This window comes from Manacus candei, unplaced genomic scaffold (genome assembly GCF_025592945.1).
Source record: "Manacus candei isolate 608988 ecotype Guabito, Panama unplaced genomic scaffold, ASM2559294v1 h1tg000045l, whole genome shotgun sequence".
In the NCBI taxonomy this organism is placed as follows: Eukaryota; Metazoa; Chordata; class Aves; order Passeriformes; family Pipridae; genus Manacus; species Manacus candei.
Window position 1 is genome coordinate 9,141,359 of NW_026138093.1, and position 20,276 is coordinate 9,161,634.

The window sequence follows — 20,276 nt, forward strand, 5'->3', positions numbered from 1 at the left end:
CAAAGCTCACCTTTCCTCCTTCCTCCCAGGAGAGCAGTGACATGCGAGAGGCCTTTATCTGCCTCTTCAGAGACTACCTGGGCTCAGCAGTGCTGAGGAACAACAAGCAATTGAAGACGTCTCTGCGGAGTGCACTGGTCCCGCTGCTCATTCGCACAAGTGACCAGTCCCCGAGCGTGGCCAAGGTACACATTGGAAGGCTGAGCACTGGCACAGAGAGAGGTGGGCTGGCCTGCCCTGTGGGGCCCAGGCAGCAGGACAAGGGCTGCTGGCAGTGGGCAGCCGTGGCCCAGCGCAAGCCGTGGGAAAGGTCCCTGCAGAGCCAGCGCCAGCAGGGACGGAGAAGCTGGCACGGCCATTTCCAACAGCTGCCCTGGGGCTCCAGTAGGGCTCGTCAGCAGCCTGTGGCCACCAAAGCCTGAACAGGCACATCCCCACAGGCTTCTCTGCTGTCCCTGGCATGTGTCCAAGGCCAGGGCTTCCAGCCTCAGGCCCTGTCCTGCGGGGCTGTCCTCACACGTCCCCTAGACACTTTGGTGAGGGCATGTCCCAACTTCCTGAGGGCAGAATCTCCCCAGCAAGAAAGCCAAGAGCTCTCCTTTGCCAGCCATGCTGCTACCTCACCCCTTCTGCTTCCATGCAGGCCGCCCAGGAAGCGCTCCTTGCCGCAGCAAAGCTGCTCAAGTGGAGGGAGCTGAAAGAGCTGGTGAAGAAGCAGCAGATGTGGAGGATTGGCGAGTGCTTGGTAAGGCCAAGTGCCAGGGTGCAGGCTGGGTGAGGCTTGCCCTGCAGGCAGAGCCCACTGTGTGGGCCCAGAGCCCAGAGGCTGGAGCTGCAGCCCAGTGTGTGCCCTCCAAGAACAGAGCCCCGGGGGCTCCTCTGCAGGCCCCTCTCCCTTCCCTGCAGCCAGCGGGAGAGAGGGCTCTGGGCAACACTGAGTGCTGGCAGGAGGGACTGCTGCAGCCAGCGGGGGGGCTCTGTGCCATGCCCGTGTCCTTGTGCTCTCTCCAGGTGGGGAAGGACAGGAGCAGGGCTGAAGAGTACCTGCGTCAGGGCCTGAGCTACCTCAAGGACCCTGAGGCCAGTGTGCGAGAGGCGGCCATCAGGTTCATCGGTGAGCCCCAGCCCCTGGGGTCCCTCTCTGGGCAAGCTGGCCCCCGTCCCCGCTCCTGCAGCCACAGCCAGGCCCAACCCTGGGGCTGCCTGAGCCCCGGCTGCCACAGGCTGGGCCTGGGCCTCCCTCTGCCACCCCTGCCCACCTGGCTGGGCTTGGTGGGCACTGGGCTGAGTTCCACCCCCCTGAGCTCCTGGTGCTTCCTGGGCTCATCCCGGCTGAGGGGGAGGAGGGCAGGGCCAGGGGCCGCGCTGCTGGGAGCCCGCTGGGGAGCAGGGGCTGACGGAGCTTTGTGCCTAGGGGTGGCCACGCGACACCTGAGGAACCGAAGCCAAGAGCAACTGGATGAGATCTGCAGCGGTGAGTGGGGAACAGGGGCTGGAGGGGACGTCTGGGGGTCTCTGCAGACACAGGGCTTCATCTCGGCTCCGTTTCTTTTGCTCACAGCTCTTCAGCCCTTGAAGACAGACAGCAATGTAGTCGTCTCTTGCCTGGCAGAACAGACCATCAGCATCCTGACGGCTTTAGGACCAACACCGAGCCCTCGATTCAGGCCAGAAGCACTGCTCTTCTGGCGCCGACGTCCACACCCATGAGGAGCTTCCAACATTCCCAGGCTCCCAGGCGCTGTGTGAGACACCTGAGCTGGTGAGCAGGGTGGTGTCAGGGACAGCCATGGTGGCATCCAGGGCTCTGGGGCTGTGGGTAAGGCGGTGGCTTGGTGTGGGCTGGGAGGCAGGTGTTGGGGGGACTGCTGCCAAGTGCCCTGATGCCATGTTGGGGCCTGGTGGCTGCCTGGGGAACTTTCCAGGCATGGATCTTATCACAGAAAAGAAACACTGTCCTTCATACAGGCAGGAAAACTGGAGCTCCTGATGCCAAACATGATGGAGCTCCTGTGGATTGGCAGTGAAGACTCCTGGACAGAGATTGTGATTGTCTCTAAAAACCTGATGAGTCCAAACCTGAAGAAGATAAAGGCCTACCCAGCCACTGAGGATCTGGTGGAGAACCTCTCATGCTTCCTTGACTTGGTAAGGCTGATGTGGGAGTGTGAGCCCTGAGATGGGCACTGGGCAGTGAGAGCTGCCCTGCACCCAGCCCTGTCAGCAGCTCTGGCAGCAGGCTCTGCTCCCCTGGGCTCTGGTGGCTTCTGGGCCTTGCAGCTCAGTGCAACTTGTCCCTGCTCTGGAATCTGAGCCCAGGGCATCTCCCTCAGCCACCATCCCCATCCCCTTTCACTGTGGGCAGGGGGCTGCTGTTTCCAAAGCTCACCTTTCCTCCTTCCTCCCAGGAGAGCAGCGACATGCAGGATTTCTCCATCTGCCTCTTCAGAGACCACCTGGGCTCAGCGGTGCTGAGGAAGCAGAAGCAGTTGAAGACGTCTCTGCCAAGTTGCTGTGGTTTGACTGGCCCTGTCCCCCTGGAGCTGGAAAATGGGCACCTGAGGAACCGAAGCACAGAGCAACTGGATGAGATCTGCAGCGGTGAGTGGGGAACATGGGCTGGAGGGATGTCTGGAGTTTCAGCTCGGCTCTGTTTTTTCTCTCACAGCCCTTCAGCCCTTGAAGACAGACAGCAGTGAAGTCGTCCCTTGCCTGGCAGAACAGACCATCGGCATCCTGGCAGCTTTAGGACCAATGCCAAGCCCTTGATTCAGGCCAGAAGCTCTTCAGGTACTGATGTCCACATCCATGAAGAGCTTCCAACATTCCCAGGCTCCCAGGCGCTGTGTGAGACACCTGAGCTGGTGAGCAGGGTGGTGTCAGGGACAGCCATGGTGGCATCCAGGGCTCTGGGGCTGTGGGTAAGGCGGTGGCTTGGCGTGGGCTGGGAGGCAGGTGTTGGGGGGACTGCTACCAACTGCCCTGATGCCATATTGGGGCCTGGTGGCTGCCTGGGGAGCTTTCCTGGCATGGATCTTATCACAAAAAAGAAACTCTGTCCTTCCTATAGGCAGGAGAACTGGAATCCTGATGCCATCAAATCTTGACCAAGAACCTCAATTCAAACTATGAGCACTGCTCTTCTGTTCCCACTGAGCCAGTTGGAGGCAGCTGTGATTTAATAAAGCAGCAACAATGGGCCCAAACCCATGGTGTCCTTCAGATGCGCCGTGTCCTGAGCAGACTGAGTCCTGCTTGTCCTGCCCTGCTGCCTGCAGGACAACTTCCCCCTCGGCACACCCCCAGCCCCAGCCTTGTTTGGGAAGTTGAGCCCTGCTTTGCCAAAAGGTCCTGGCCCCACCCGTCGCTTCTTTCACCCCCCCAATGGCTTTGGTAGAAGCAGTTACAGATATCCTGAACCAGAAAATTTCCTTCCCCACAATGGTGCAAACAAGTAGCTAATAAGGGAGCTAAACTGAGTGGTGATGGGAGAGATTTTAGTTTGCTGTGGCTTCGCTTTCCCCCCCCATATCCTGTAGGCAGGAAGATTCAAAGCAAGGGATGAGAGGGATTTGTTTGCTCTCCCCCCGTACCTGCAGAATACAAGACAATAAAGGGTGTTCTGTGGTCAGTTGTTGTGTCCAGTCAATTTGCAGCTCGCCTGTGGATCCGAAGCATCCACGGCCACGCCCGACAGGAACATTATTTGGTGTTTGGGGTAAAAGATAAATTAGTTGCACGATCTGGCTGCCTGCAGGTACAATACATGATGGCATTGGGGTCCACGACATTATCTTTATTTCCCCCTCAAAATCTGCCTCTATCACTCCTGGCAACACAAAAAGGCCTTTTAAAGTGATAGATGATCTGCCAATTAGTAAGGCTGCTTTGCCGTGGCCCAGAGGGCCATGTGTAGCAGTCGGCAGCAGGGCAACTGTTGTATCCTGCAGTGTTACTTCTGTGGAGGTGGCCAGGTCCACTCTGGCACTGCCGGCTGTGCTTGCGTACAGGCTGTGGCAGGTTCGCGAGGGGTCCAGGCAGGGGTTTGATTTATTGTCATAGCTCGTCCCCTTCCTGTGCTCCGTTTGGAGTTTCCCTGTGGGGAAAGCGATAACCCATAGTGATCAAGCTCAGAGCAGCACTGATTTGCAAACTGATTCCCTTTGTGACAACATGGACAGACACCTGGCACCACTCTTCTTTTGTTTGTCCTGTCGTTTGGGCAATTCCTGTGCAAGTAACCCAACTGGCCACAAGAAAAACATTGTTGATTTTTTGTGGACATTGCTGCAAATGCTTCAACTATCAGAGATAAATCATACTGCCTTGGGCCAACATTCATGCATGTATTTAGCATATTGTCCACTGCAGGATTTTTTAGGGGACGTAAAACCTTCTGACAGTCGGGGTTTGCATTTTCTATAGCAAGCTGTTTAAAAAGGCATTGGCGTGCAGCATCATTCTCTACTTGTTTTTCCAAAGCATCATTAAGACAATCTAAAAACTTCATAAAGGGCTCATTTGCCTCTCGTTTGAAACAGGTAAAGGGCATTCTCTGTGTGCCTGTGTCCAGAACACTTTCAAGAGTGCATAGGGCTAGTTGCTTTATTCGCTGGAGCCCTGCAGCACATGTTCGTGCTGGTACTGCCTGAGAAGAATGCTCACCCTACCCCAGTAAAACACCTACAGTAACAGTCCGCAAAGGGTTTCGTGTTCCTGCAACTGAATTTGCAATCACCTGTTTTTCTGCTAATTGTTTCAGTCTGGCTTCTCACATGGTGTACTGCATATCAGTCATTATTAGATGAAATAGTGTTTTGAAATCGTGGGGGATGAACACTTGGCTATCACAGATGGATTCTATTAAATGGATGGTGTACAAAGCCCCCAAACCGTGGTCGGTTACTGTTTGCCTTACATCTTTAATAAGAGCATATGACAGACCCTCCCAGTGAGGGTCCTGGTCAGGCAAGACCAGGACTGGGAAAGCTTTTAAGACTGCCGTGTCCCCTGCGAGTCTCGCCTCCCCCCGCACTCGCACCCATTTGTCAGGCAAGTCAGGAGAGTGAAAGGTTAAATCTTTTTCCTTATCTGTGAGTTCTGGGTCCTCCTTGGAGTCATCTGACTGAGAAACTGGTGCTGTGGCAGCGGCACCACGGAAGCGAAGTCCACGCGAATGGGGCGTGGAGGAGGAGGCCTTTGTTTCTGGCCACGCTGCGGGCTGTGCCTTAGGTGGCCACAGTGATGCTGGCAATGAAGGCAGCTCTGGTGGCGTGGAAGGCAACACGGGAGATTGTGGTCGGGGCAGGGCATGGGGCAGGGTCTGCACACAAAATTTCAGCTCCTGCTGTGATGGTGGCTCAGAATCAGTTGCCGTTTCTACACGGTTGTCTGCGGAGCTGGAGTGAGTTTGCAAAGCTTCATAAACTGTTCTCCATGCTGTTAATAAAGAGGTTGCTATCTTATCCCCTAGCGTGGTGCTGTCCCAGAGTCTGGCACCGACATCATCCCAAACTCTCCAGTCATATACTAAGTCACTGTTTAATGTGGGATTAGCTTTGGATGCCCACAAAAGGAGACATTCTAAATTTTCTTCCTGTACTGTTTTCTCATATTTTTTAAGGATTTCAGCACAGGCTCGCTAGACTGCCTTATGCTTTTTCGTTAAAGGGGTTCCCATTTCATTCTCAGCTGCTTCCCTTATCGTCCAGTGTAAGGTAATTGAGAGCTCTCTTGTCGCTTCCTTTCAGCACTTTTTCCTTCCTTGTGTTCACCTGAGCTACACCACCGGAGAAACAGCTTAGTTTCTTTCATGCCCCAACATTGGGTGCCATTTGTGGCGTATTGAGGCACAGACTCAGGGGGTGAAGCTGAGACAAGTTTATTGGAGTCGCAGCCCTCCTTTTATACCCAACACCAACAGATAATCATACCTTATAAGGTAAAACCTGTGACTGCAGCATTTGATTGGCTGCCAGCTGTCAGGGCAGTTGAAACAGGAGTTGAAATGGCAGTTTTAGGAGTTGTGGCTCACCCCTGTAATGAGCTGCTCCGTTCCCTGCAAAGCTACGTTTTTTTCTAGGCCCTATTTCCCACAGTGCTGCCCTTTGCATGTTGATAAACAAAGCAGTTGGCTTTTTCCCGGGGAGACTGAAAGTGTCACCTCCCCCAGACTGGGGCCAGGAATTCCAACTCCATTCCTGAACTTGGGTTTCACAGTTACCCATCAGTTTGGGGGAAGGGAAAAGAAAAAAAAGGTGAAGAGATTAGAGCAGCAAGTAAACTGGGGCTAAGTGTACCTTCATTTTCTTAAACTGTTCTGTAAATAAATAAAAATAGCACTATGGGGAAAAAAAAAGCTCAAGCCAGGTATCAGTTTACTGAATTTTATCTGGGAATACAGAAGAACATACCTGCAAACACACATCTGCACTAACTTATCAAACTGTACAGTGCAAAATCTGACCCCAAGGAGTCTGTACAAAACAGTGGGAGTGGAATCAGAGAGGGGAAGGAAAACATCGTCAGCAGTGCCTGTCTCAGTCAAGGGGCATTACTGAGCAGCACCTACATTTCCATGGCTCTCTGGGCAGGGAATTTCTCATGTGTGCCAAACAGCACATCTTGAAGCTTCTTCCCACTGAAATACTAGAGACATTTCAGGGCATCTGAACAGCCAGATTCTTAAAGCACAACTACCTCAAGGCAAGGGAAGAAGTGAGATTCAGTGGCACTTGGCAGAAGCTGACCAGTGCACTGTGTCAAATGGGTATTTACCAAAAGGAGCAACAAGCTCAAACCATCAGAGAAAGAGCCAGATGATGAAAGGGTGTTAGCTGCTGAGAATTTCTTTGGGAAGTAGACTGTTAACTTGAGATAGAAATGTGCAATATACCATGGAACCTTATTCAAAGTCCAGCTGCAAAATACCTTCTTGTTAAGAGTGTGAAATAAATCCTAAAGTGTCATCAAATATGTGATTTCCTCTTTATTCCCAACCACTGAATAAAGAAACATAACTCAGAAGTGATCTCACTCTGTGCTCCAGTGACATTAACATTAGAACAAGATTGTCACTGTCTGCTGGTCTCTTGTGCTCCTCACTGGCAGGCACTTGGTGCACCCCTGGATATCCTGCTAATGAGGTAAAAAACTAACCCTTCTAAAGTTCCAGATTTTCCTCACCTGTTTGTACACAGTTGGACAAACTGAACCAAGTTATTACTTGAAAGCCACCTGCTGGATTTAGCATTAATTACTCCTTGTTTTGATCTCAGGGAAAAAGGCTCACACAACACAATCTCTGAATGCTCCTTTGAACTTACCCACAGTGTGTTCACAAAGACACAGAGCAAGGCTTTTAGATTTGGCTGCTCCCCTCAGTTCCAGCATAGAAAGAAATGTCTCTGTGCAATAACAGCAATTGCCTTACCATGTTACTGAACTACATTCAGTTTGTCTGGTCTCAAATAAATACTCCATGTTTTCTCCTTGTTTTATTTTCAAGGGCATGGGTATGGGTATTTAGGTGACTGCCTTCACTGGTATAGCATAGAAACCGTTCACATGGCTATAAATGAATATTATTCTCTTGACAAAACACCTTTCCCAAAGCCTCTGACAAAAAGAAAGGGAAAAAACCCAGACTGAAAAAGGGAACCACAGGCACATTGCCTGTCACTCACCAAAATGTCTCCTCCCTAAAGATAATTCAGGCACACCCTTCAATCTGTATATCTCATTATCACCCCAATCTCTTTTTTAGTGGCAGTTTCTGTAGGGAAGCTGAAGTGCATCACTGTCTCAGACAGCCAAGGATAAGATGAGTGAAGGAATTCAGTTGCTCTCTTTAATTAATACAGGATTATTTCCTTTTCATTTGGTGAAGCTAATAATGTGACTGGTGGAATGTCAGTAACAATTAAATCATAAACTAGTGCAGCACCAAAGGGAAAACTTACTTTAGTTATGGAGTATTCCCAGCAGAAATATTGAAAATCTTATCCATATTTACACTGATAAAATACCACATGTACCTCCTGGGATACTGTAAGCTTTCTACAATCCTTGTGGCATGTCTTTACAGAGCAAGAGTTGACACTTTGAGATGATACCTTAATAAATGAGTTGCAGTTCTATTGTTTCTTGAATGTTAAGCACCACATCCTAAACGCAGGAGCAGGTTCAAAGTCCATGTCCTATTTTAGACCTTTTCAGCAACTGTGATAATCACACTTAAAACATTCCTCTAGAAAGAGTAAATTAGCCCTTTTCACTAGAAGGATTCTTATGATCAAAAACAAATCCGAAAGAGAACAAAGTCAGATTTCTTTGTTTGTTAGTTGGTTTTATTTCAGCAATGCAATAAATTGCTGTCCCTAACTGGGATGGCTTTTCTACCCAAGAATTAAAAGGAAAACTCCAAAGTTCACTTTATTCTGCACTTATATTACCTTTGGGGTTTTTGGTTTTTTTGGAGGTCTCACCTATGTAAAAAAACCTTCCTTTAAATCTGTTGATGCTTTCTGTAAGAACCAAAACATTCCAGTTGACATAGCATTCTATCACTAATACTGCAGGGAAATGTAATATCCCACTAAAGCAGAAGGGAAAGAAGACAACTGAGCATCAGCAGCTCTTCCTAAGCAAGATCAGGGGTTTAGCTCCATCTAACTGAGGGATGAGATGTGTCCCTCAGTGGGTCTCTTCCCACTCCCCCACCAGCCCTTCTACCCGACTGCAAGCTCAAAGTTCTAAAAAGAGAAGAAGAAGCTGGAGTGTCAATATTTCCCCAGTGCAAACCCCAATAATCTTTGCTGGGAGCTGACAGGAATTGCTGTTCCACTGCCCTGGGGTATCCTGGCTTGAGGCGAGAGCGCAGCCTCGCCCAGAGCCCCCAACCCCTCTGAGAGCTTTTGTAGGGTCTGTTTGTCCATGTCCCTGTGGCAGAGGCTGCCCCGACACCTGCCCTGGAGCTGGTCCAGCTGCTGGACCAAACAAGGCATTGTCCAGCCTGCCTTCCCCCAGCCCCGACCGCCCCAGCCCATCTTCCATCGCTCTGCTTCCTTTTCCTGCCCCTGCTCCCCCTCCGCTCCCTTCCCTCTGGCATTTTTATTAGGAATGTTCTTGCTGTTCTCACTGTCCGAGCATGAGCTGATCCCCAGGGGAGCCTGTGGAATGTAACCCCTCAAGCACTAAATTCCTTCCCCTGTGCCAAAGACACGGGTTTGTTGTTGCTGCCCCTCCCGCCGAGCACCAGCTCCATCTCCTGCTCCTGCCCAGCGGCTTTGCAGAAATCCAGGGCTGGGTGTGGATTGAAGGCTGTGGCGAGGGACAGGATAAAGTTGCTTGTCTTCCACCCTTGGTGTCTCAGTGTTTGTGATCTTGGGAATCCTCACAAACCTGGAACAATGGCAGATTATCTGTTGTGGCAGGATATGTACCTGGAGATTGTTTTGATATGTGTTTAAATCGTCCTTGAATAAAACAACTGATAGAAAACAATGTAAAAAAAAAAGGAAAGGGGAAAAATAAGAAAAAAGAAAATTTAAAAAAAGGGAGAAAAGAGAGAAAAAGGAGGAAAAAAAAGAGAAAAAAAGAAAGAAAAAACAGGATAAAAATGAGAAAAAAAATAAAGAACAAATAAAAAAGAGAAAAAAAGAAAAAAGAAAGAAAAGAAAGAAAGGAAAAAGAGAAAATAAAAAAGACAGAAAAACTAAAACCCAAAACGCCCGATCCTCCCCCGCCGCAGGGACTACAACTCCCACAATGCCCCGCGCAGGCGGGGGGCGGGCAGGGGCCGTGGCCGCGCGCTGATTGGCTGCGGGGCGGGTCTGTAAAGGCGGAGGGCGCGCGGAGCGAGCGCCATTTTGGCCTCGTGGTCGGGAGTGAGGAGGACTCACCTGCGGCCGCTGCACTTCGCTGGGTGAGTTGGCGGGGGGGCGGCGAGAGCGGGGTCTGGGGATCCCCTCGGGGGCTGCGGGGAGCGCGGCTGTGGGTGGAAAGCCTGGAGGGTTCGGGAGGGCTTAGCGGGGGGGTTCGGGGGTTCCCGGGGACGTTTTGAGGGGTCCTTGAAAGGACTCGGGGGGGAGGTTGAAGGTCCCTGGAGGGTTTTGGGAGGCTCTGATGGGAGTTTTGTTTTCTGAGAAGATTTGAGGTGTCCCAGGTGGGCTTTGGGGGTCTCTGAGGAGGTTTAGGGGTCCTGGGGGGCGTTTGCGGGGACCTTCGAGGCAGTTTTGGGGTCTCTGGGGGGTTTAAGGTGTCCCAGACGGTTTGGAGGGCCCGTGGGGGGGATTGGGGGTCCCTGAATGGGCTTGGGGAGTCTCAGGTGGGTTTTGTGGGTAACTGAGAGGGTTTAGAGGGCGCTGGGGAGGGATGAGGGGTCCTTGAGGAGGTTTCGATGGGTCGACGGGGGGATTTCAGGGGTTTTGTGGGGATTTTAGGGGGTCCCATAAAGCCCAGCAGTGGGGTTCAAGGTGTCCCCCAGCCCCCAGGGGAGGGGTCCTAGGGATGCCCCCCAAAATCCGGAGGGGAAGATGTACCACAGCCGGGTAAGGGGATCCCAGTGCCCCCAGTATATCCCAGTGACCTCCCAGTGACCCTCAGTATGGCCCAGTAACCCCCTAAGTGACCATCCAGTGTGTCCCAGTGACCTCCCACTGCCCCCCAGTATGGCCCAGTGATCCTGCAGTGAGCACCCAGTAACCCCCAGTATGGCCCAGTAACCTGCCAGTGTCCCCCCGTGTGTCTTGGTAATCCCCCAGTAACTCCGCAGTGCCCTCCAGTGTGCCCCAGTTCCCCCCCAGTCCCTCCCAGTGCCCTCCCAGTGTCCCTCAGTAACCCCCCAGTCCTCCCAATGCCCTCTGGTTCCCCCCAGTGTGTCCCAGTATCCCCCAGTAATCACCCAGTGCCCCACAAAGCCCCCCAACTGTCCCCAGATGCCCTTGGCCTTTCTATGGGAGGGGGAGCAATTTTGGGGTCAGAGCATCCAGAGAAGAGCAGCGAGGCTGGGGAAGGGAGTGGAGCACAAGTGGTGTGAGGAGAGGCTGAGGGAGCTGGGGGTGTTGAGGCTGGAGAAGAGGAGGCTCAGGGGAGACCTCCTGACTGTCTGCAAGTCCCTGCCAGGAGGTTGGAGCCAGGTGGGGGTGGGGCTGTTCTGCCAGGAATTGCCCAGGGCTGGGTCTTCAGCAGGCGGTGTTGGGACCAGCCAGTGCTGGGGCTGAGCAGGGCACGAGGCCTCTTGCAGACCCCTGGAGCAGCCTCCCACTTGCCAACCCTGCCCTGGTGGGGTGACACTGTCCCCTCCCTACAGGACACTCCCCCTGAAATCTTCAGGGGGCCCTTTTGTGTCTATTGCTGGTTGCTGATTGATGCTGGGGACCCGAGGGAGTCTCTGCAATCCCATCCATGGGGCACAATCTCCTCTGCAGAGCTTGACTCACTGCAGACTTTGCAGGGAAATCTGTGCTGGCAGCCCGAGTATGTCCCGAACCTCCACGCTCCCCCAGGGTATTTGGGACAGGTTCCACCTTCCTGGGCACCCATGGGATGGGGGGTGATTGTTCTCCTGCTGTTGCTGTTGCTGCTCTGCCCCTGTCCCTGCCCTTCCTGCCGCTGTCGCGTGAGCGGAGCGGCCACGATGGGAAAGGGGCGAGAGAAGGGAAAAGAGCGGGTGGGACCCCCAAAGGGAGCGTGAGGGGCGGTGGATCACCCCCAAAGGGAGCTGGGGGGCGCCAGGCTTTGGGGGGTGGGTGGGAAAGGGGTGGGAAAGGGGGGCTACAGGGAGGGAGAGGGGGCTAATCTTCATATTTTGGAGTATTTTTCATCTGAATTTCAGCTTTGTGAGGTTTGGGGGGATGAGGATCTTCTTACTGTTTCTGAGGGATTTTTTTGCCTGTGTCTCGGTGGTTTGTGCTTTTCTGGGTTGATCCTTGGTGTTTTGGAGGTTTTTATGGTCACAGGATGTCCAGTGAGTTCTAGAGATGGACTTGGGCAGGAGGAACTCCCAAACCCACACGCTCAGCCCTTGTTTTCCCCCCCATCAGGATTTGTCCTTCCCAAAGCTTGGTCGGATGGAGGAGGAGGCTGCGAGGAAGAGGAAGATGCCTTGGGCCCCCCAGGCAGGTGAGGAGGAAGTCAGTGTCCCTTTGGGCGGGTGTTGTGCTGGCTCTGTCAGCCCAGCATGGCCCCGGCTGCAGGACAACCCCGCTGGCGCCGCCGTCCTGCCGGGGCCGGAGTTGGGGGGATGTCCTTGGCCTTCCCTGTGGGCCAAAGGCAAATCCCCTGCCTGTCCTTCTTGCTTCCTGCCCCAGGCCCCGAGCTGAGGACGGAGAGCCCGGAGGACGAATCTCCCCGTGAGACCCTGGTGGGAGAGGCCGTTTTGAAGGGCTCCCCGGTGCAGGAAGGCAGTGGGGAGGAAAAGGGCCGGAGATCCCCCCGCAGGAGGGGCTCCAAAGCCAGCCCAGGGTGCTCTGAGGAGGAAAGAGCCAGCCTGTGCCAGGAAGGCGGCCGGAGCTTGAGGGGGAGCTCTGACCTGGTGGTCCCTGAGCAGCCTCCCAGCAGGGAGAAGCCCTTCAGGTGCTTGGAATGTGGGAAGAGCTTCAGGAAGAGTACCCACCTGCTCCGTCACCAGCACATCCACACTGGGGAACGGCCCTACACGTGTGGGGAGTGTCTCAAGAGCTTCAACAGGAACTCCCACCTGATCCAACACCGTCGCATCCACACTGGGGAACGGCCTTACAATTGTGGGGAATGTGGGAAGAGCTTCAGGAGCAGCTCCAACCTCCGCACCCACCAGCTCATCCACACCGGGGAACGGCCCTACAAGTGCTTGGAATGTGGGAAGAGGTTTCAGACCAGCTCAGCTCTCCTCCTGCATGAGCGGACCCACACGGATGAGAGGCCCTTCCGCTGCACCAACTGTGGGAAGGGCTTCAACCAGAACTCCCACCTCATCACCCACCGGCGCATCCACACCGGGGAGAGGCCCTACAAGTGTGGGGAGTGTGGGAAGAGCTTCACCCACAGCTCTAACTTTACCAGACACCAACGGACCCACCAGTAGGGGAAGCTCTACCAGTGCCCCGACTGCGGGAAGAGCTTCGGCCGCTGCTTCCACCCCGAATGAAGCCCCTGATGGGGAGGCAACCCCTGGAGTCCAGTGACTGTCAGTCCATCCCTTTTACCACAGAGGGCCAGTCCCCTTTCCCAGGGGCAGCTTCTTCTCACAGAACCCTTCTTGGGAGGTGTGTGGAGATTCCTACCTTGGCTGGGGACCCCCCAAGGTCACTGCTGGAGGTTGAGAGCAGAGATCTCTCTCCATTAATGTTGGTCTGGGGGAGTTCCATCCAACCGTAATTAGGAATTACAGGTTTTGTGCCAGCTTGGGTAGAATTGCTTCAACAATTGCTTTAATGTAGAGCACTGTCCTATCTTATGCTGTTCTCCTGGTAGTTTTAGTGTTTCTGTTGTGCAGTAAATAATTCTGATGAAGATCTTTTGTCTGATCATTTGGAACCCTAAATAAATTAATTTCTCTCAATAGATCTGGTTTGCCATCGTTTAACCTGGAGGACAAAAATGATTCAGTTACACCTCTGTAATTCCTCTAAACTGAAAGTGTTGGCATAATCCAAGGCTGAGATTGGATCCAGCACCCCACAGGAAGTTGGGAGCTCAGGGGGGCCACCCCCCTTTCCCAACCCCTCTGTGCCCAAAGACCCCAATGAGACCATCCGAACCACCAGACCACCCCCCCTTTTCCACCCTTCTCCCTGTTCCTTCCATATTCCCATTGTCCCCTCAATCCCCCATTTCCCCCCTGAACAGTTTTGGGGTCCCAACCCCCACTGTTTACCCTCTCTCCTGTGGGCACTGTAGGAGAAAATGAGGCTGCACACACAGAGTTCCATTGTGGGACTTGTCCGCCCGTCTTTCCGGTGTCCCCCTTTAATTGGGGTTCCTTTGGAAACAGCACCTGGGCTTTGTCTTTTAGTCCACTGGAATTCCCAGCATGGCCCCAAAGCAGTGCCCTGATCCCACACATTCCCCTCCCCTCATGTGCTGACTGTGTTCAGCCACCAGAGAAAAACACAGGCTGCCATGCAGAGCGTTCCAAGTGGTTTCCCCTTTGGCAAACAGCACTCTCTGGATGGGAAACACCAGTCAAGGCCAAAACACTCCTTTTGGATTCGAATTAACTGAATGCAGCTGTTGCTGCCTTAACTTGTTCCCACATAAATTCTCGGGGTTCCTTTGCTTCCAGGAGGCCCCACATGCCCCAATGGCCCCTGGATTCCATGAGCTTCCACAGTCTCCAAAGGTTCCTTTAGTTCCATGAGGCCCTGCAGTCCCCTAATGCCCTTTGGATTCTCGGAGATTTCCCACTGTCCCAGGGTCCCTTGTACTTCAGAAAGAGCTGCAGTGGGACAGTGGCCCCTTGGTTCCGTGAGCTCTGCAGTGTTCCAGGAATCCTTGGGTTCCAGGAGAGCCTGCAGTTTCACAAGGAGCACTTGAATGCAGGAGGTTCTGCAGGGTCCCAATGGCCCCTGGATTCTGGGAGGTTCAGAAATATCTCAGGGCTCCCTTGGTTCCAGGAGGACACGCATGTCAGCAGGAACCCTTGGTTCCAGGAGATTGAACAGTGTCCCAGAATTCCTTTGATTTCATGAGGCCCTGGATTGTCCCAATGGCCTCCTGATTCCATCAGCCCCCTCAATGTCCCAATGGCCCTTGGTTCCATGAGTTTCTGCAGCGTCCCAGGGTTCCTTTTGTTCCATGGGGAGCTGCAGTGTCACAATGGGCCCTGAATTCCAGGAGTTTTTTCCAGGGTGACAGTGCTCCCTTGATTCCATGAGATTCCACAGTGTCCCAGGGTTCCTTTGGCTCCAGAAGGCCCTGCAGTGTCACAATGTCCCCTTTACTCCAGGAGGTTCCACAGTGTCCTTGCTGGAACACACAGGGTTGTAATGTTGTCAGCCCTGCAGAGCTGCCTCCAGCTCTGGGCTCCAGCACAGGAAGGACATGGACCTGCTGGAGCGAGTCCAGAGGGGAGCAGCAAGAGTATCAGAGGGATGGAGCAGCTCTGCTGTGAGGAAAGGCTGAGACAATTGGGATTGTTGAGGCTGGAGAAGAGAAGGCTTTGGGATGACCTAATTGTGGCCTTCCAGTGCCTGAAGGGAGCCAACAAGAAAGATGGAGAGAGACTTTGGACAAGGGCCTGGAGTGACAGGACAAGGGGCAGTGGCTTCACACAGGTAGAGGGAAGGGTTGGAGGAAATAGTAGGAAGGAAATCTTTCCTCTGAGGGTGTTGGGATGCTCTTGAAGGCCCCTCCCAAGCCCAAGCATTCCATGTTTGTGGGACTGGTGGGTGAGGTGGTGGTTGGAGTCGTCTGGGGCACAGGGACCCAAAATGAGGGAGTTTTCCATTGTGGGGGAAGGAAGGAGGGGGCAGCAGAACTGACCCCTTGGACACCTGGCAGGCAGGCTTTGGCTGGAAGCTGGTGATGGGGAGCTGAGTGAAGCCCCCACAATGCAGGAGGAAATGGTCAGTGACCTGCTCTGCCAATGAGACCCCCCAAGTGCCTGGGCCCACATGGGATGCACCCAAGAGTCCTGAGGGAGCTGGAGAAAGAGCTGGCCAAGCCACTCTCACTCATTCCCCAGCAGTGCTGCACAACTGCACAAGTCCCAGCTGACTGGCAACAAGCAAAAGGGATGCCCAAGCACAGGAAGGGCCAAAAGGAGCATCTGGGCAACTCCTGGCCCGTCCCATTGACCTCAGGACCAGGGAAGTCCATGCAGCAGATCCTCCTCAGTGCCATCCCATGGCAGGGGCAGGACAACCAGGGGATCAGGCCCAGCCAGTGTGGGGTTGGGAAAGGCAGGTCCTGCCTGACCAACCTCATCTCCTTCTCTGACAAAGGACCCGCTCAGCAGCTGAGGGAAAGGCTGGGGATGTGTCTCTCTGGAATTCCAGAAAGCCTTTGGCACCATCTCCCCCAGCATCTCCTGCACAAACTGGCTGCTCATGGCTTGCCCTGGGGAACTGTTTGCTGGGTGACAAAGTGTCTGATGGCCCAGGGAGTGGTGGGGAATGGAAGGAAATCCAGGTGGGGCCGGTCACTAGTGGGGTTCCCAAGGGTTCAGGGTTGGGGCTGCTCCTGTTTAACATCATTCTGGGTGACCTGGGCCAGGGGATCGAGTGCCCCCTCAGGAAAGTCGTGGATAACACCAGGTTGGGTGTGAGTGTGGATGTGCTGGAGGGCAGGAAGGCTCTGCAGAGGGATCTGGACAGGCTGGATCAATAAGGTCAAGTGTCAGGGCCTGCCTTTGGGTCCCAACAACCCCCTGGAACGCTACAGGCTGGGGGCAGAGGGGCTGGAGAGCTGCTCAGCAGGAAGGGACTTGGGGGTGCTGCTTGACAGGGGCTGGATATGAGGCAGAGTGTGCCCAGGGGGGCAAGAAGGCCAAGGGCATCGTGGCCTTTGTGGAGAAGAGTGTGGCCAGCAGGAGCAGAGAACTGATTGCCCCTCTGTGCTGGGCACTGGGGAGGCCCCACCTGGAGTGCTGTGTCCAGTTCTGGCCCCTCAGTGCCAAAAGGCCCTTGAGGGGCTGGAGCGTGTCCAGAGAAGGGAACAGGGGAAGGCTCTGGAAAACATGTCTGCTGAGGGACGGCTGAGGGAACTGGACTTGTTGAGTGTGGAGAAGGGGAGGCTCAGGAGGGACCTCATTGCTCTCTGCAATGACCTGAAAGGAGGTTTTAGTGGGTGTGGGGGTTGGTCTCTTCTGCAAAGCCTTTAGTGACAGGAAGAGAGGAAACGGCCTTAAGGTGCATCAGGTGAGGCTTAGATTAGATATTCAAAAACCCTTTTTCCCCTGAGAGAGTGTTCAGGCATTGGAACAAGTAGCCCAGGGAGGTGGTGGAGTCTCTGGAAGTGTTCAGGTGTGTGGTGGGTTGACTTTGGCTGGACACCAGGTGCCCACCCAGTTGCTCTATCACTCCCCTTCCCAGTGGGACAGGGGAGGGAGTAAGGTCGGAAAAAAAACAACTGGTGGGTTGGGATAAGACAGTTTATTTAAAGCAAAAGTTAACAGGGTTTGTTCTCTGCTTCCCATGAGCAGCCATGGTCGGCCACTCCCCAGGAGCAGGGCTTGGGTCCGCGGGACGGTTCCTCAGCAGGCAGCCATCAGACAATGAATGCCCCCCTCCTGCTCCGGGCCTCAGCTTTTAGAGCTGAACTGCCCTCCCATGGGCTGCAATGTCCCTTGGGTCAGTTGGGCTCAGCTGGCCTACTTGGGTCCCCTGCCAGGCTCTTGCCCTCAGCTAAGGAAGGAATGTCCCAGTGTTGGTGCTGTGCTCAGCAGTGGCCAAAACACTGGGGTGTTCTCAACCCCCTTCCAGCTGCCAATGCCAAGCCCAGCCCTGGGAGCGCTGCTGTGGGGAACTGAACATAAGCACATCCAGACCCAACCCAAATATCTATGGCACATATTCTATAGAATCCATCCTTAGGTGTTGTATGAGAGATCTGTAAGATATTACAAATAATAAGCAATAATAAGGCAAATGTCCTCCTTAGGGACACCCCCCCCCCCCCAAAACTCCTGCCTGTGTTTGTTCCCTGGGGGTCTCTGCAGCAGCAAGCACAGCCCCACACTGACTGCTCTGGGCTGTGCAGGCATTTGTTGTTCTGCCTGTCTCACACAAACCCCCAACCTTGGGATGGATCAGGATGTCATTGGATGTGATGTCATAGGAAGGATTTGACATCATCAGGGAACTGTGATGTCATAGGGAGGATGTGATATCACTGGAATGATGTGATGTCACAGGGAGGATGTGATGTCACTGGAATGATGTGAAGTCACGGGGAGGACATGATGTCACAGGGATGATATATCTTGGAAGAGGTGTGATGTCATAGGGGAAATGTGATGTCGCAGGAAGGATGTGATGTCACTGGGCAGATATGATGTAATTGGAGAGCTGTGATGTCATATGATGGATGTGACATCATAGGGGACCTGTGATGTCACAGGATGAATGTGATGCCATAGGGAGCTCTGACATCCTGGGAGAGCTGTGATGTCACAGGAGAAGTGGGATGTCACTGGGGAGGATGTGACGGCACAGGGATGATATGAGATCACAGGAGAGATGTGATGTCATATGATGGATGTGACATCATAGAGGAGCCTTGATGTCAAAACCAGGATGTGATGTCACAGGTGAGTACGGGATGTCACGGGGGGGTGTGATGTCTGAGGGGAGCGGTGATGCCATGGGAGTGTCATGTCATATGATGGTTGTGACGTCATAGGGGAGTATGTGATGTTACAGGGGAGCTGTGATGTCATGGGGAGATGTGATGTCATATTATGGTTGTGACATCTTATGGGAGATGTGATGTCACAACAAGGATGTGATGTCACAGGGGAGATGTGATATCATGGGGAGGATGTGATGTCAGAGAAGGATGTGATGTCATTGGAGAGCTGTGATGTCACAGGGAGGATGTGATGTCGGAGGGGAGGACGTGATGTCAGAGGAGAGGCGTGATGTCACACGGGAGGATGTAATGTCACAGGGCAGGTGTGATGTCACAGGGGAGCTGTGATGTCACAGGGGATGTGTGAAATCACAGGAAGGATGTTATATCACAGAAGTGTGATGTCATATGGTGGATGTGACCTCATAGGGGAAATGTGATATCTCAGGAAGGATGTGATGACATGGGGCAGGTGTGATGTCGGAGGGATCCTATGATATCACAGAAGAGATGTGATGTCATATGATGGATTTGACATCCTAGGGGAGATGTGATGTCATAACAAGGATGTGATGTCACAGGGGAGGTGTGATGTCGTAGTGCAGCTGTGATATCATATTATGGTTCTGACATCATGGGGGAGCTGTGATGTCACAGGGAGGATGTGATGTCACAGGGATGTTATGATATCACAGAAGAGCTGTGATGTCATATGATGGATGTGATGTCATAGACGAACCTTGATATCACAACAAGGATGTGATTTCATGGGGAGGACGTGATGTCACAGGACAGGTGTGATGTCATACAGGAGCTGTGATGTCACAGGGAAGAATGTGACATCATAGGGGAAATGTGATGTCACAGGGAAGCTGTAATGTGATGTCACAGGGGAGGACATGATGCCACAGGGATGATATGATATCACAGGAGAGATGTGATGTCATTTGTTGGATGTGACTCAGCTGTGATGTCACAGTGGAGGTGTGATGTCATAGGGGAGATGTGATCCCACAGGAAGGATGTGATGTCAAATGATGGTTGTGACGTCATAGAGGAGGATGTGATGTCACAGAGTAGCTGTGATGTCATGGGGAGGATGTGATGTCAAGTGCACGGGGTCGGCCACGGGAACTTTGCTGTTCACCGCGGGGCACACGGAGGGTTTGTCGCCGGGCGCACATGGACTGGGAGAACTTTTCCTGCCGGAGCCGCTCTCCCTGCACCGCCAGGAAGAGCAGGGACCGCATCGCCCCGGCCGCAGCGGCGCAGAGGCTGCTCGGGAGGGGACAGTGTGCTGGAGGGAGCTGCCCACTCGCTGTCCTCACTGCCTGCACAGCGCAGGGCTGGGGGGAATTGAGCCAGGCAGGAAAAGGGAATGGCGGCCATCGCACGGGGCTGAAATGAGACGGGAAGGAGCAAACAGCCTGGCTGGGGGAGCACAGTTTGGGAAGGGGGCACAGGGAAAACCCACTGGGATGTTCCGGGGTAAATAACAGAAAATAAACAGAGGAGGGTCCCCGTTCAGATATGGTTTATAGATCAGTGTGCTGTGTATAGTGTAAGAGAGCTTCAGAAATGTAAGAATGCAGTTCCTACAACCTTCACTACAGTGACACGATTTTAATAAAATATATAAAGAGATGATAAGTTGAGTGTTAGGTTGGGCTTTTTTTGGTGTTTTTTTCTTTTTTTTTTTTTGTGGATGCTTTGTCCCTCCAGCCCCCCCAAAGGAGCTTTCTTGAATGTCCCTTCTTACAGCTAATTTGAAGGATTAGTTTAGATAAGCCTCTTAAGAGTGGATGCATTTCAATGAAATCAGGACATGTCTTTTTGGCTCTGGTGCAAGATTCAAACTAATTTTTTTCTTCCTCTTTTGCTCAGTTCAAAGCCATCTTAAAACACTCCCAATATATTGAGTGAGTGCAGGGCTTAAGGCATGTGGGATTGAGTGGACACAGAGAAAGAACTAACATTCAGAAACATATCTGCTTCCCTGTCTC

General features: G+C 53.1%; 1 protein-coding gene and 1 pseudogene across 1 annotated transcript in view; one reads left to right on the forward strand and one right to left on the reverse strand.

Moving 5' to 3' along the window:
* Positions 1-20,276, reverse strand: part of LOC127474822 (zinc finger protein 11-like) — a 705,018-nt gene that overhangs the window by 21,164 nt on the left and 663,578 nt on the right. The window lies entirely within an intron of this gene.
* Positions 1-20,276, forward strand: part of LOC127474826 (zinc finger protein 850-like) — a 172,478-nt pseudogene that overhangs the window by 11,764 nt on the left and 140,438 nt on the right.